At 44.8% G+C, this 16,956-nt stretch overlaps 1 protein-coding gene across 2 annotated transcripts in view; it reads right to left on the reverse strand.

The window, feature by feature from the left end:
* Positions 1-16,956, reverse strand: part of STOX1 (storkhead box 1) — a 50,912-nt gene that overhangs the window by 23,616 nt on the left and 10,340 nt on the right. Inside the window, exon 1 of one of the 2 annotated variants that reach the window (XM_079899205.1) lies at positions 1,717-1,900. The exons of the other annotated variant lie outside the window; for it this stretch is intronic. The gene's annotated coding sequence lies outside the window, so the exon portion shown is untranslated. Of the gene's footprint in view, positions 1-1,716; positions 1,901-16,956 lie in introns of those variants that run through there. 2 annotated transcript variants of the gene reach the window in all.

Here is a 16,956-nt window from a genome sequence, read left to right on the forward strand (position 1 = left end):
TGGTTCCTAGATACGTGCCTTTTTGAAAAGTGGCTTTTAAGCTTGCTCATGAGCTCTTGAGGAAATCAGATCACCCATTTGTGTATCATGAAGTTGTGGGTCAACTCTGTGACTGACAGGTGAAAGGAGCTTTAAAAAAAAGTCCTTGCAAGAAAAGCCCTGCTAGCCAAGCAGAGTTTTAGCTTTGTACAAGAAAGGGGCAGCTATCCCCTCTGCCGCCCCAAGCAAGGAAAAGCTGCTGGTTTGGGGAGGGGTCGGGGGAATCATGGATTCACAAGGTTTCCCTCAATTGCCTGGGCCAGGCTCACTGAATGAAGCCTGTTGTGGTTTCAAGCTCTGCTAAGCTGAAAACAAGTGTGGTCTCCCTGCTCCGTGAGCACAACTCCGACTCTGAAACTGTCGGAAGACACCCTCTTGTGGGGCTGTGAGCTGTGGAAATGGACCATGAATGCTGGTGGACCTGTCTGCACAGCAGAAGCCTATGGAAAGGCCTGTCCTCTGAAGAGGTCGCTGCCGATCAGGAAAGCCTGACTCTCCTGGTGGGACTCCTAGGGAAGCTGCAAGACAAGGAAGGTCAACTCACAAGAAGCGGGGCCCATCCACCCCCTTGGGAAGATCTCACTGCTGTTGGCTTTTTGGGTTCGGTCTTTCTGATTTTTGCTGTCAGGGTGATTTGTGCCTTTTCTGGTTCGGGCAGAGGTCACTACCAATCAGCTGCTGGTCTGACTCACCTTTCACCTTACACCTCAGTAAGGCAGCTTGACTCTTCAATTCAGCGTTCACCAGGGAAGGCTGATCCTCTCTCTAAGGGTAGGGGCCGTATAGATCGGTTTCAAAAAATGTTTTTAATTCAAAACTCTGCCCCGACCATTCTTCTGGACATAATGTATCTTCCTCTCTGTCCCCTAACAATAACCCCAGATCAGCTTGCCTGAAAAGGCTCTTAGGAGATTTCGATTTAATAATTAAGTCTGTTTGAATTGTGTGAAAACGTTCTGTGAGAAGGCTTTCTGCCTCTCTTGCACCCACCCTCCTGGAGGAAAGGTCTGGGTGAGAGAGGAGGAGGATGGAAGAAACCTGTGAAATTACAGTAATGAGACACACTGATTTTGTAACAATGGAAGGGGGGAAAAAAAGCAAGAGAAGGGAAAACTTTAGACCTGGTGGGATGCGAGGTGGGGGCAGGGATTACCAACCTCTGTTTTTCAGAATCTGCTCCTGGAGCCCTCCTCCCAGAAGGAGGCCACCCCTCGCTGCTCTCACGACCAGCTGCCCCGCGCCCCCTTTCCTACCCACCCTCCTTGCTGCTATGAACACTCCCAAATTCCAGCTGACTGCTGCCTGACACTGACCAGACAGGAGGGGACGGGCCCGGCTCCTGTGCTTACATGAAGAACACCTCCAGATGTCACCTGCACCGCAGGGACAGATGAACTGGTGGCAGGAGCAAGCAGGACTGCTTGAAACTGCACTGAAAACTGAACTGACCTGAATTATTTGGGCTGAAGTGCAGAGTGCCCAAACTTATCCACTGGTGGGAGGTCGGAGGCCCCAGTAGGCATCCTGCCCACTTGTGCGGCCTAACTGATGTATAGTCTCACTTGGGGGCCCTAATAATTGTAAACTCTTTGTTTCCAGGGGTGCCATGTGTGCCCTCTGGGGCTGTATGCATGAAATGCAGGCATTAACTTACCTCTGGTAAAAACACTGACTTACATTTGGAGACGGTTATCAGAAACTTTCAAGGGTTTAAGGAAATACCCCAGGGACTTCCCTGGAGGTCCAGTGGTTAAGACTCCTCGTTTCCATTGCAGGGGGGCGTGGGTTTGATCCCTGTTGGCGGAACTAAGATCCCACATGCCACGTGGCCAAAAAAAAAAAAAAAAAAAAAAAAAGATTCTCTTTAAGGAAATACCCCAGGTAGACCAAGTAGCCCTCAGACATGTACTCTGTGGGAAGCTTACCTACAATGTGAGTTGTTCCATTAGAAAACTGGTATGAAATTTATCCTCACTTTAGCTGATGTGATTCATGACCCTGCCTCAGCCTCAAAGGCATTCAGGGCAGCTGCAACTCACTGGGGCCAGTTATATGGATGATAGAATTTGCCACAGAGTTCTTTCTTGCAGGTCATGGCAAAGTCTGTGCAAAGCATTAATATATACAGCTCTACCTGGGTGTCTGCCTCAGGCCAGGTAGGGAACGTTAGTACAGAAACCTGAGGAAGCCACCACACATTCTAAGGTAGACCTTTATGGTAAATGAGATGCATTCAACTGACTAAAACCAGGAGGAGCCTTGGAGGCTGAGACTAAGACCAATACAATGGGACTGACCTCATTCTGCCCTTGGGAGTCCTGCTGGGTAAGTGCTGTTTAAGACAAACCCGGCGACTTCCCCAGTGGTGCAGTGGTTAAGAATCCGCCTGCCAATGCAAGGGACACGGGTTCGAGCCCTGGTCTGGGAAGATCCCAGGTGCCGCGGAGCAACTAAGCCCGTGCACCACAACTACTGAGCCTGCGCTCTAGAGCCCACGAGCCACAACTACGGAGCCTGCGCTCTAGAGCCCATGAGCCACAACTACTGAAGCCTGTGCACCTAGAGCCTGTGCTCTGCAACAAGAGAAGCCACCGCGATGAGAAGCCCGCGCACTGCAATGAAGAGTAGCCCCCACTCACTGCAACTAGAGAAAGCATGCGTGCAGCAACGAAGACCCAACACAGCCAAAAATAAAGTTATATGAGACAAACCCAATGGATTTAGTCCTAGCTCCCACTGGTCAGATTAAAACAAAATGACCAATGGAGTGGCATGTTATGGGACAATTTACCAGTAGCCAACTATGGAGAAACACAAGAGGTGGAAACGTGGGGTAGAGAGAAAATAGTTTTGTGTTTCTGCAGAGTTGGGGTTTTTTAAATAAATTTTCTGAAAACTTGGGATGCTGGGCTAAGAGCAAGTCTTACAAAATTAATTTGCAACTATACAGACAGTGAACTCCACAGATTCACCCAACTCTGGAGGTATGTGTTTATATTTCAAGGGAAAATGAGGCCCAGGACCTTGGAGACATCTCCAGTCAAAAAACTGGAGCTTATCTGACTGCTGGAAAGATGTGTTTACACTGCAAAAAGTTAGAGAACCCAGAGTGCTTTCCATCCTGTCTCCAAATAGCAAAGGTTTTTCTCCTTTCAGGAAGTAAAGGAGGGGCAATTAACTTCTTTGTATAAGCAGGGAAAATCAATTTTTCTCACTCCCACACCTATGGAATGTGCAGCCACTTGTGTGGGAGGTTTTTCCAACTGCTTCTCATAGAGCTGCCCCAGGACTGATGTAGTTGTTATATAAGTAATAATTAACCTGGTTCCACTTGGGGATGTCAGTGTGAAGAACTCCATGGACCACTGCCTAGCAAAACAAAGCTGGTGGAAACCATAAAACACTACTCAAAGTCTCTGGAAATTCTTCTAAGGGCATGCACCAAACAAGGAAACATTCATTCAAGAAAACCTAGTAAAACCTGGTAAGAGAATTGAGAGTCTGTGGCAATTGGACCACCACCTTCTCCCTCCCCACTCCAGCTCAGTTTGATGAAAGTCCCACTTCAGGCAAATACAGCCAAGAAGTCAGGGCTCCCTCTCCTCAGCTCCCAGCCAAGGTTTACTACAACTCGCTGAAAGGGGTAAGCTGCCAGCATTTTCCATCCGCTCCAACTCCAAGCCAAAGAGGCTAAATTTAAATTCCTGGTGAGTGTGGCTGAGAGATTTCGGGTTCCCTTCCTCTACCCAGTCTGTACCCACCCAGTCCTGACTCTATCCCAGGAACAGCAGCCCAAGAATTCTGGGACTCCAACCACCTTCACCCCAGCTCACTCACAGGGCATAGGTTCCACCCTGGGAAAGCAAGCTGCTCTTCTCCTTGTGCCCAGCACCCAGAGCAGTGGGTCATTTTGTCCAGGGGGGAGAGGCAGTCCATAAGAAAAAGTTTCAAAGCACTTCCCAAAGGAATGGACCTTATTTGAAAAGTGTGTAGGAAAGTTCAGGCCTAAAGGCACTCCTAAAGACAGCTCCTCTTAAGAATAATGAGCTAGGGGGCTTCCCTGGTGGTACAGTGATTAAGAATTCACCTGCCAATGCAGGGGACACGGGTTCGAGCCCTGGGCCGGGAAGATACCACATGCCGCGGAGCAACTAACCTCGTGCACCACGACTACTGAGCCTGCGCTCTAGAGCCCATGAGCCACAACTACTGAGCCCACGTGCCACAACTACTGAAGCCCACATGCCTAGAGCCTGTGCTCCGTGACAAGAGAAGCCACCGCAATGAGAAACCCGCGCACTGCAACGAAGAGTAGCCCCCGATCGCCGCAACTAGAGAAAGCCCACGTGCAGCAACGAAGACCCAACACAGCCAAAAATAGATAAATTTAAAAAAATAATAATAATAATGAGCTAAGGCTTCCCTGGTGGCGCAGTGGTTAAGAATCCACCTGCCAATGCAGGGGACACGGGTTCGAGCCCTGGTCCGGGAAGATCCCACATGCTGCGGAGGAACTAAGCCCATGCGCCACAACTACTGAGCCTGCGCTCTAGAGCCCGCGAGCCACAACTACTGAGCCCGCGTGCCACAACTACCAAAGCCTATGCACCTAGAGCCCGTGCTCCGCAGCAAGAGAAGCCACCGCAATAAGCCCGCGCACCGCAACGAAGAGTAGCCCCCGCTCACCACAAGTAGAGAAAGCCCACACGCAGCAACAAAGACCCAACGCAGCCAAAAATTAATTAATTTTAAAAGTACAATAATCAAAATTTTGAATTCATTAGAGGAGCTCAATAGTAGATTTGAACTGGCAGAAGAATCAGTGAACCTGAGGTTAGATCAATAGAGATTACATAAACATTCCTAAAACAGAAAACAAAATGAAGAAAAATGAACAGAGCCTCAGAGAAATGTAAGACCCCTTTAAAGGCATCAGTCTATGTGTAAGGAGGAATGCCAGAAGGACAGGAGAAAAAGAAAGGGGCAAAAAAAATATATTTGAATAGTAGTAAAATCTTCCCAAATTTGCTGAGAAATAATCGATACATCCAAGAAGCTCAAAGAACTTCAAGTAGGATAATTCTACACATAGACACATCAGAAAGAAAACACTGAAAGCCAAAGACAAAAAATCATGGAAGCAACGAGAAAAAAAAAATCCATCACGTACAAGGGAGCCCCAAATAGATTAACAGTTGACTTCTCACCAGAAACAATATAGGCCAGAAAGCAGTGTGATAACATATTTAAAGTGATGAAAGAATAATCTGTCTTTGACCCGCAATACCACATGTGTGCATTCTAGATAAAATTATTAAAGATGGATATCAAAAAACCAACAATGCTCTAATCAAAAGATTTTAAAATTTAATGACTTTTTACTGCCACAGTTGGAGGACAATTACCTTAGAAAGTGAGTAAAGACCCACATGATTAAGTTTACTAATGGCGCGGTCAAAGGTCCTAGAATGTTGAGGCTCCCTCTTCCATCCTTTTTGCAAGGATGGAGTTGCGTCTGACTTCGTGTGGAAACCTGTTCCCCCTTATCATATCACAGAAAGATATTTGGTCTTTGCCCCCAGTTCCTGGCACAGAGCTCCTAAAACCTGTGGAACTTCCTGAGTGATAAAGGTAATTGGCAGGCCCCTAGAGAGCCTCAGGATGGAGGTCGGCTGCCAGGAAGACCATGCCCTGATTAGAAGCCTGGAACTTTCAGCCCCCCTCCCCAACCTCTGGGGGTGGGTAAAGAGCTGGAGACTGCATTGATCACCAATGGCCAATAATTTCACAAATCATATCTATGTAATGAAACCTCCATAAAAACTCCTACACAACAGAGTTAAGAGAGCTTCTGGGTGGGTGCTCTAGAGGGCATGAAGCTCTGAACCCCTCTCCTATGCCTCTTATGCAACTCTTCCATTTGGCTGTTCCTGAGTTGTGTCCTTTATAATAAACTGGTAACAGTAAGTAAAGCACTTTCCTGAGTTCTAAGTTGTTCTAGCAAATTACTGAACCTGGGGAGGGTGCTGGTAGGAACTCTTGACTTTGTAGCCAAGTTGGACAGAAGTGCTGGTAACCTGGGGACCTAATACTTTCAACTGGCGTCTGAAGTGGGGACAGTCTTGTGGGACTGAACACTGAAACCTGTGGAATCTGACAGTAACTACCCAGAGCTAATTGCACAACACCCAGTTGGCATCTGCAGAGAATCCGAGAATTAGTAGGTGTCAGAAGGAAAAACCACCTCTCACCCTTCCTGCTTTCCCCTCATTCTCTATGCCTCCAACCTGTGTAACTGGAAAAACAACATAAAAGTCTAAGTATAAATAAACAAGATGTCATGGAATCTCAGCTACTGATAAAGTGTCAACTTTAAAATGAGTGTGTAACACAGAATTGAACTCCAAGGGAACTTTTGCAACACAAAACCCACGAGGGGTTTCCCTACAGTTTAGTGAAGTTGAAAAGTTAGTGTCGGGACCTCCCTGGTGGTGCAGTGGTTAAGAATCTGCCTGCCAATGCAGGGGACGCAGGGTCGATCCCTGGTCCGCGAGGATTCCACATGCCGCGGAGCAACTAAGCCCCTGTGCCACAACTACTGAGCCCGTGTGCCACAACTACTGAAGCCCGCACGCCTAGAGCCCATGCTCTGCAACAACAGAAGCCACCACAAGGCAATGAAGAGTGGCCCCCACTCGCCACAGCTAGAGAAAGCCCACGCGCAGCAACGGAGACCCAACACAGCTAAAAATTAATTTTAAAAAAGAAAAGTTAAGTGTCTTAGAAACCCTAGTGTCCATTGTTTCCTAAAGATAAATCATTTGGGTCCCCTTTGAGATTTGGGACCTATCCACATATATAATATTTATCTCCAAATCAACTGTATTACTATAATTACTGGGGAAACTTTATGTTCCTACTTTAAGTAGAAAATCGGTGCCATTTGTTAAGTAGAAGGTATGCCTTAGTTCATTAAAAAAATTGCTTAATGTTTAAATGTCTAAATCAAATTCTTTTACCACCACCAGTGCTATACATGCCACACTTTGGAAAACAATGCCCTAAAATAATGCCCTAAGCCACTGTGTGGGATGAAAGGGTAAGACCAGAAACAGAAGGCACCATCTGTGAAGTGTCCTGGGTTCGAGAACCAGGCTTCCTTCTAAAAAGACTGTTTTCAACTTTCTTTATAAAGGCACAAGTAACCACTAATCTCTACAGCGCTTTGATTCAGTTATAACAGAATACTAAAAAAAAAAGTTCTTTTTATTACCGGGGCTTTCAACCAGTTAATGTAACTATGGGCAACTGCAGGGCTAGACAATTAAGCTCAGTTTTAAGGACAAAACACAGCCCTGGGATTTCTGAAAAGCACCATCACCAAATGCTATTGCTCTCCAGAGATGGACCATTTTATGTGACACACAATTACCATTGAAAGGGCACACCATTTCTTTATTCTCTTTTCTTAGCATTGTGGAGAGTCAGATGACGGAAAGTTTAAGAGAAACAGATTCTGGCAAAGGCTGTGACAAATAAAAAAACAGACATACAAAATAAAGCAAACGGGCTTCCCTGGTGGCGTGGTGGTTGAGAGTTTGCCTGCTGATGCAGGGGACACGGGTTCGTGCCCCGGTCTGGGAAGATCCCACATGCCGCGGAGCGGCTAGGCCCGTGAGCCATGGCCGCTGAGCCTGCGCGTCCGGAGCCTGTGCTCCGCAACGGGAGAGCCCACAGCAGTGAGAGGCCCGCGTACCGCAAAAAAAAACACAAAAACCAAACATCAAAACTTCTCCTTGCTGGTAATTTTTTTTCAACCTGTATTCCAGTAGGAATCAAAATCTGGAGAACAGGGATGAAAAAACAATCATGAAACAAATTCTAGGGACAAACATACCTACCTCATCCTGCTAAGCTTCCACCCTAATTAGCTTTCTGTTTCTGTGTACAGCCCAATCAGATGGGACAGGCCTCACACACCCAAAAACAAGGTGGGGACATGCCTTGAGTGCCCTGGTTCTCTTCAGTCTGATCCTTTTACTTGGTCTTAGGTGAAAGTGGCAGTAAAGCTGGGTTGCGCCTGACCTGGCTTAAGTCTGGCTGGAATTAGCACCTTTCAGTTATGGTCGATTAGTAGGGACTAGGGGCCGGCTCCTTGCCTCTGCCCTGCAGGAGATATGAGTAGAAAAATGACAGACGGGACTTCCCTGGTGGTCCAGTGGTTAAGACTCTGCGCTTCAAATGCAGGGGGTGCAGGTTTCATCGCTGGTCAGTGAACTCAGATCCTGCATGCTGTGTGGCCAAAAATTTTGTTTTTAAACTCTTTTTTTTTTTTTTTAATTTGGTTGCACTGGGTCTTTAGTTGCAGCAGACAGGCTCCTTAGTTGCGGCTCACGGGCTCCTTAGTTGTGGCATGCAAACTCTTGGTTGCGGCATGCATGTGGGATCTATTTCCCTGACCAGGGATCGAACCTGGGCCCCCTGCATTGGGAGCATGAAGTCTTAACCACTGCGCCACCAGGGAACAGATAAAACAAAATAAAATTCTCAAAAAAAAAAAAGAAAAATGACAGATATCTTTTCCAGTACAGGAAATGCTGCTCAGCCTATGCTCCTGGGGCAAGGAGACTCATCACCCTTCACTGTGCCCTGCCTGGCACCCAGGTCAGAGCTGGCCTAGCATGGTCCTTGATTAACAACTAAAGGAAAGGTCTTGATCAATTCCAGGGAGGATACAGGCAGAGGAAAAGAAGACTTGAGAATATGTCTACCCTCCAATCCCCAAACCCACTCCAGACCTGACACAACAAACTCCCCAACAACCCAAGCCACCCAACAAACATGTATCTGCTTATGCTCTTAAATGTTAAACTGGGGTCATCTTTTTTTTTTTTTTTTTTTCCGGTACGCAGGCCTCTCACTGTTGCTCCTGTGGCCGGAGCAACAGGCTCCGGACGCGCAGGCTCAGCGGCCATGGCTCACGGACCCAGCCGCTCCGCGGCATGTGGGATCTTCCCGGACCGGGGCACGAACCCGTGTCCCCTGCATCAGCAGGCGGACTCTCAACCACTGCGCCACCAGGGAAGCCCTGGGGTCATCTTTTGTTGCCTTTCAAAATATTTTTCCTCTCAGTTGATATGAATTTTCTAATTCTTCCCAAGGGATTTGTCCCTTTTTGATCCTCAGTGCCTCTGTGCCTCTCGAGAATTTAAATGGGTCTTCTGGGGTTTCCAGAACCTCATGCACCTGCACTGCTTACTCCTTGGTATCTATAAGCCATTTGGTTTCACAGAAGGCTTTCAAAGACTCCACAAGTCAAAGGTCAAAATTGACATTTGTAACAGTCAGGCACAAAGAAGATTTAATAAAGAGATATACTGTGTCCATACAGCAGAAGACCCAGTATTGTTAAGATGTGAATTCTCCTCAAATTGATCCATAGATTTAACACGATCCTAATAAAAATCTTAGCAGGATTTTTTTTTCTGTAGAACTTGACAAGATGAATCTAAAATTTATATGGAAAAGGGGAAGGACCTAAGATAGCCAAAACAAAAAGAAACAAAGTTGGAAGTCTGACAATACCTGATTTCAAGTTTACTACATAGCTACAGTAATCAAGACAGTGTAGCATTAGTGAAAGGATAAGCATATAGATCAAAAGAACAGAATACAGACCAGAAATAGACCAACACACGTGGTCAACTGATATGTGACAAAGGGCCAAGGTTATTCAATGTAGAAAGGACAGCCTTTTCAATAAATGATTCTTGAAAAACTGGACATACATATGCAAAAAAAAGATAAGCCTTGACCCATAACTCACACTGTAAACAAAAATTTACATGAAATGCAACCATAGATCTAAATATAAACCTAAAAGTATAAAATTTCTAAAAGAAAACATAGGACAAAAATATTTGTGATTTCAGTTAGGCGAAGATTTCTTAGATAGGTCACAACAAACACACAATTTAAAAAAACTGATAAATAGGATTTTATTAAAAATTTCTGTTCTTCCCAAGACTCTGGTAAAAAGAAATAATAATAAGACAAGCCACAGACTGGGAGAAAACATTTGCGAAACACATATCTGATAAAAGGCATATCCAAAATGTATGAAGAACTCCTACAATTCAATAAGGGAAAAAAACAAACTTTTTTTTGTTAAGTGGGCAAAAGATTTTAACACACACTTCATCAAAGATACAAATGGCAAATTAGCACATGAAAAGATGCATTAGGGAAATACAAGGTAAAAACACAATGAAATACCACTATCCACCTATTAGAATAGCCAAAAATAATCAAACCAAATCAAATACAGTATCAACGCTGAAACGGAACACTCATATGTTGCTGCTGAGAATAAAAAATGGTACAGTCACTTAGGAAAATAGCCCTCTAATCCCATGCCTAGGTACTTACCCAAGAAAAATGAAAACATACAGCCACACCAAGACCTGTTAGCAAATGTTTACTGCAGCTTTATTCATAATCACTAAAATCTGTAAGCAAACCTAAATGTCCATCATCTAGGTGAATGGATGAACATGTGGAACATCTATGTGATGGAATACTACTCAGCAACAAAAAGGGACGAATTAACGATACACACACTGATGACTCTCAAAAGCATTACCCAAAGTGCAAGAAGCCAGACACAAAGGCTACACACTGTATGATGCATTTATAACATTCCAGAAAAGGCAAAACTATAGAGACAGAAATCAGATCAGCAGTTGCCAACGGTCAGGGGTAGAAGGATGGGATTGATTCCAAAGGGTCATTAGGGAATTTGGGTGGTGATGGAAATATTCTATATCTTAATTGTGGTGGCGATTACAAACTGTTTATATTTGTCAAAACTCAGACCTGTATACCTAAAAACGTTCATTTTTCTGTATGTAAATTATACCTCACTAAATCCCCAGAAAAGAAGGCAAATATTTCATCTTTTAAATATAATTTATAGGGCTTCCCTGGTGGTGCAATGGTTAAGAATCTGCCTGCCAATGCAGGGGACACGGGTTCGAGCCCTGTACCTGGAAGATCCCACATGCTGCAGAGCAACTAAGCCCGTGCGCCACAACTACTGAGCCTGCGCTCTAGAGCCCGCGTGCCACAACTACTGAGCCCATGTGCTGCAACTACTGAAGCCCAAGTACCTAGAGCCCGTGCTCCGCAACAAGAGAAGCCACTGCAATGAGAAGCCTGTGCACCACAACTAAGAGTAGCCCCAACTCGCCACAACTAGAGAAAGCCCGCACACAGGAACGAAGACCCAACACAGCCAATAAATAAATAAATCATTTTAAATAAATAAATAAATATAATTTATAAGTAACTGCACTTATGCAAGACTAATCAGCCATGGAAAATTCTGTATAGCTAGACCCTTCCATCAAATGAATAGTTAAAACTGATGGTCTTAGACTTGGGGAGGACAAGAGCTGTTGTGATTTTTAAAGAATCTCACAAGGGAATTCCTATCCTTAATTAACTGTTAAAGAAATGGTGCAGAGCCTTAGAAAGGTAGGTACCTTATATCAACAAGAAGGGGATCATTTTGCACATTTTTTCCCCAACAGATAAATTTTTCAAGTCAATTATCGTGTAACAAGCTTAATATTGCAAATGATCTTGGGCAAGCAGTTTGTTTCCTCATCTGTAAAAACTTAGCTGATCTAAAGAGTTCTCTGCATTGTAAAAGCTTAAAGTCTGACTTTCCTACTAGCATAATTTAGCTGAACCTCCAGGGGGGCACTGAATGCCCTCTGATCCAGGAAACCCGTGAACTCAAGAAAGGCAAACTCAGGCTTCCCTGGTGGCACAGTGGTTGCGAGTCCGCCTGCCGATGCAGGAGACACGGGTTCGTGTCCCGGTCTGGGAAGATCCCACATGCCGCTGAGCGGCTGGGCCCTGTGAGCCATGGCTGCTGAGCCTGTGCGTCCGGAACCTGTGCTCCGAAACGGGAGAGGCCACAACAGTGAGAGGCCCGCGTACCGCAAAAAAAAAAAACAAAAAAAACCAACAACCAGGGATCAAATCTGCACCCCCTGCCGTAGAAGCCCCAGGGAAATCTCAATTTATTTATATTTTTATTGACGTATAATTGACCTACAACACTGTGTTAGTTCCAGGTGCACACCATAGCGATTCAATATTTCTGTACATTACAGAATGATCAGCACCAAAGTCTAGTTACCATCTGTCACCAAAGTTATTACAATATTAGGGCTTCCCTAGTGGCACAGTGGTTAAGAATCCGCCTGCCAATGCAGGGGACACGGGTTCGAGCCCTCATCCAGGAAGATCCCACATGCCACAGAGCAACTAAGCCCATGTGCCACAACTACTGTGCCTGCGCTCTAGAGCCCACGAGCCACAACTACTGAGCCCTCGTGCCATAACTACTGAAGCCCGTGTGCCTAGAGCCCGTGCTCCGCAACAAGAGAATCCACAGCAATTAGAATCCCACTCACCGCAATGAAGAGTAGCCCCCGCTCGCTACAGCTAAAGAAAGCCCGTGTAGCAACGAAGACCCAACGCAGCCATAAATAAATAAATAATAAAGTTCCCTTAAAAAAAAAAAGTTATTACAATATTATTGACTATGTTCCTTATGCTGTACATTTCATCCCTGTGACTCATTTATTTTGAAACTGGAAATTTGTACCTCAATCTCCCTCACTTATTTCATTCATTCCCCCAAACCCCCTGCCCTCTAGCAACAATCTGTTTGTTTTCTGTATCTATGAGTCTACTTCTATTTTGTGACACTTGTTAATTTTTTGTTTGTTTTGTTTTGTTTTGCCATGCAGCACAGTTTGTGGGATGTTAGTTCCCTGACCAGGGATTGAACTCGTGCCCTCGGCAGTGAAAGCACAGAGTACTAACCACTGGACCGCCAGGGAATTCCCAATTTTTTTGTTTTTTAGATTCCACATGTAAGTGAAATCATACAGTATTTGTCTTTCTCTGTCTGACTTATTTCACTTAGCATAATATCTCCTAGGTCCACCCATATTGTCACAAATGGCAAGATTTCATTCTTTTTTATGGCTGAGTAAAATTCCATTGTGTGTATGTGTGTGTGTGTGTGTGTGTGTGTGTGTGTGTGTGTGTATACACACACACACACAATCTTCTTTATTCATTCATTTATTCATTTATTGATGGACACTTGGTTTGCTTCCATATCTTGGCTATTGTAAACGCTGCTGCAATGAACATTAGTGTTTTTTTAATTAGTGTTTTGTTTTCTTCGAATAAATACCCAGAAGTGGAATTGCTGGAGGGTACGGTTTTAATTTTTTGAGGAACCTCCCTATTGTTTTTCATAGTAGCTGTATCAATTTACGTTCTCACCAACAGTGCGCAAGGTTCCCTTTTCTTCATATCCTCGTCAGCACTTGTTTTTGGTTGTCTTTTTTTTATTTGGCCGCACCGCGTGGCATGTGGGATCTTAGTTCCCCAACCAGAGATCGAACCCTGGCCCCAGCAGTGAAAGCACTGAGTCCCAACCACCAGACCACCAGGGAATTCCCATTGTTGTCCTTTTGATAATAGCCATTCTGACAGGTGTGAGGTGATACCTCACTGTGGTTTTGGTTGCATTTCCCTGATGATTAGTGATGTTGAACATCTTTGAATGTGTCTGTTGGCCATCTGTATGTCTTCTTTGGAAAAATGTCTATTCAGGTCCTCTGTCCATTTTTTTATTGAGTTGGTTTTTTTTGATGTTGAGTTGTATGAGTTCTTTGTATATTTTGGATATTACCCCTCATCAGATATATCATTTGCAAGTATATTCTCCCATTCAGTAGGCTGCCTCTTTATTTTGCTGATAGTTTCCTTTGCTGTGTAAAAGCTTAGTAGTTTGATGTAGTTGGTTTCCCTTGCCTAAGGAGACATATTCAAAAAAATAATGCTCTTTGACTGATATCAGAGTGTACTGCCTATGTTTTCTTCTAGGAGTTTTATGGTTTCAGGTCTTACATTTAAGTCTTTAACCCATTTTGAGTTTATTTTTGTCATTTCTTTTTCTTTCTTTCTTTCTTTCTTTTTTTTTTTTTAGCTGTACCACACGTCATGTGGGAGCTTAGCTCCTAGACCAGGGATCGAACCCATGCCCCCTGCAGTGAAAGCACAGAGTCTTAACCACTGGACCACCAGAGAAATCCCTTGAGTTTATTTTTGTAAATGGTGTGAGAAAGTAGTCTAGTTTGATTCTCATGCTTGTAGCTGTCCAGTTTTCTCAACACCATTTATTGAAGAGACTGTCTTTTCCCCATTGTATATTCTTGCCTCCTCTGTCACAGATTAATTGATCATATAAGCATATTTCTGGGCTCTCTATTCTGCTCCATTAATCTATGTGTCTGTTTTTGTGCCAGTACTATACCATTTTGATTACTGTAACTTTGTAATATAGTTTGAAATTGGGGAGCATGATACCTTCAGTTTGTTCTTCTTTCTCAAGATTGTCTTGGCTATTCAGGGTTGTCATTGAGACCTTGATAGGGAACACACTGAATCTGTAGATCACTTTGGGTGGCATGGACATTTAAAAAATATTAAGTCCTACATTCCATGAACATTACCTTAGTCTTAATTAACATAATAAAGGCCATATACGAGAAGCCCACAGCTCATATCATAATCAATAGGAAAAAACTGAAAGCTTTTCCTCTAAGATCAGAAACAAGACAAGGATGCCCACTCTCACCACTTCTATTCAACATAGTCCTGGAACTCCTTGCCAGAGCAATTAGGCAAGAAAAAGAAATAAAAGTCAGCCAAATTGGAAAGGAAGAAGTAAAATTATCTATTTGCAGATGACATGATCAAATATGAAGAAAACTCTAAAAACCCCACAAAAAAACTGTTAAAATGAAATGAAAACTGTTAAAATGAATCAACAAAGTGCAGGATATAAAATCGACATACAAAAATTAGTTGCCTTTCTATTTACTAACAAGGAACTATCTGAGAAGGAAATTAAGAAAATAATTCCATTTGCAACAGTACCAAAAGAATAAAATCCTTAGGAATAAATTTAACTAAGGATGTGAGAGACTTGTACACTGAAAACATTGATGAAAGATAAGAAATAAATGGAAACATAGCTTGGTGCTTGTACTTTGTACTTTACAAAGTGTTTTCACGATAGTATCTCATTTGAGCCTGATGCCAATGCTGTGAAGTAGAAGGGCAGGTAGAAGGCTTGCCAACAGACAAGGCAACTGAGGCCCCAAGAGGACTGGATGAGAAGCTGGTTATTCATCAGGTTAGTGACAGAGGGTTAGATCTTGGGTGTCCTGCATGGCCTTTGGGCTCTTTCTACGGCCTTACTCAGATGACAGAGTAACCACTTAATAAGCACCAACAGCATAAACTGCAGTGGACCACAGGGGTTATGTAACCCCGTCAAAGGCACCGCCAGTGCAGGCAACAATCTCTACGGAAGATGATACACACATAAGGCTGGGAAACATCTACGTTGTATCACATTAAATAGGATTATGAACGTAATCACACACACATACATGTACTCTACTGCTTGATACTCTTCAGCGGCCTCAGGCTTAAATCCACATTCCTATTCCTCAGTATAGCAGTCAAGGCCTGTCACAGGCCAGCCCCTCTCCAGGCCCTTCATGCCACTGCCTACCTCCCATTCCATGCTCTGGCTGTGCTCGGCTGCTTGTGGTTCCTCATGTGGGCCATGCCCAGGGACACATGCCCTCTCCCCACCTCTTCTTAAAATGTGCTTCTTGGGCTTCCCTGGTGGCGCAGTGGTTGAGAGTCCGCCTGCCGATGCAGGGGACACGGGTTCGTGCCCCGGTCCGGGAAGATCCCACATGCTGTGGAGCAGCTGGGCCCGTGAGCCATGGCCGCTGAGCCTGCGTGTCCGGAGCCTGTGCTCCGCAACGGGAGAGGCCACAACAGTGAGAGGCCTGCGTACCGGAAAAAAAAAAAAATGTGCTTCTCATCAAGCTAACATCTACTTATTCCTTCCATCTTAGTTCAGGCATCACCTTCTCCTGGACACATATGCACACGTGCACACATGCATGGGACTCTTGGTCAGCTGTCCTTCTATCGCTCCATATGATTCTGTATCACTTACTTGTCCATCTGACTCCTAGTCTGTGAGCTCCTTGAGGTCAGGGCATGAGCCTTTTGTCCCTCTGAATCGTGTGTGCAGAGGGCCAGGCACACAGTAAAGGCTCAACGCATACCTAACAAATGACTGTGCGAGCACGGAGGCCCAGCATGGAGCGCTCCAACAGCCTCGCGACTTCAGACGCTTCGCAAAGCAGGATGCTATTAAAGAATCAAGATGGCTGGGAAGGGATAAGGGGAAGGTGCAACTTCCCTGATTGTGGAAAATATCTTAAGCAACTTCAATGTGAGCTTTTGCCTGTTCTTCCCTGGGCCTCCTGACACAGGTGACGTTAGTGCCCAGCCAGGGGTTGGGAAACCTGAGCCAGTCAACAAAGCCAAAGTGAGCAGTGGACTGTTCACAGCTGAAGACCCAGCGGCCCAGAAAAATGAGGTGACTGACCTGAAGGCTCCCTGAAACTTAGCAGCAGGGTTAGTTCCAAACTCAGGCATCGGAATCCCAGTTCAGGGCTCTCTCTACAGCACCAGGCACCCTTTGGATCTGAGGTAAGGCTCAAAGGGCTGTGGACCTGACCGGCACCAAGGGTCTTACATAGGACAGGAAGCACACGACAAAAGGACAGAGATCTTGAACATAAACATGTGCCAGACCAGCAATAATCAGCACAGGTCCCAGCGGAGATAGGCTATCGAGAGAATGAGAATCCAGAGACACATTTTCTTCTCCCTCCGTGCTAAAGATTCCCGTGTGTTTGTTGCTTTCCTGACTTTGACTCTGGACAAGGC

Source organism: Stenella coeruleoalba (genome assembly GCF_951394435.1).
Source record: "Stenella coeruleoalba genome assembly, chromosome: 16".
Lineage (NCBI taxonomy): Eukaryota > Metazoa > Chordata > Mammalia > Artiodactyla > Delphinidae > Stenella > Stenella coeruleoalba.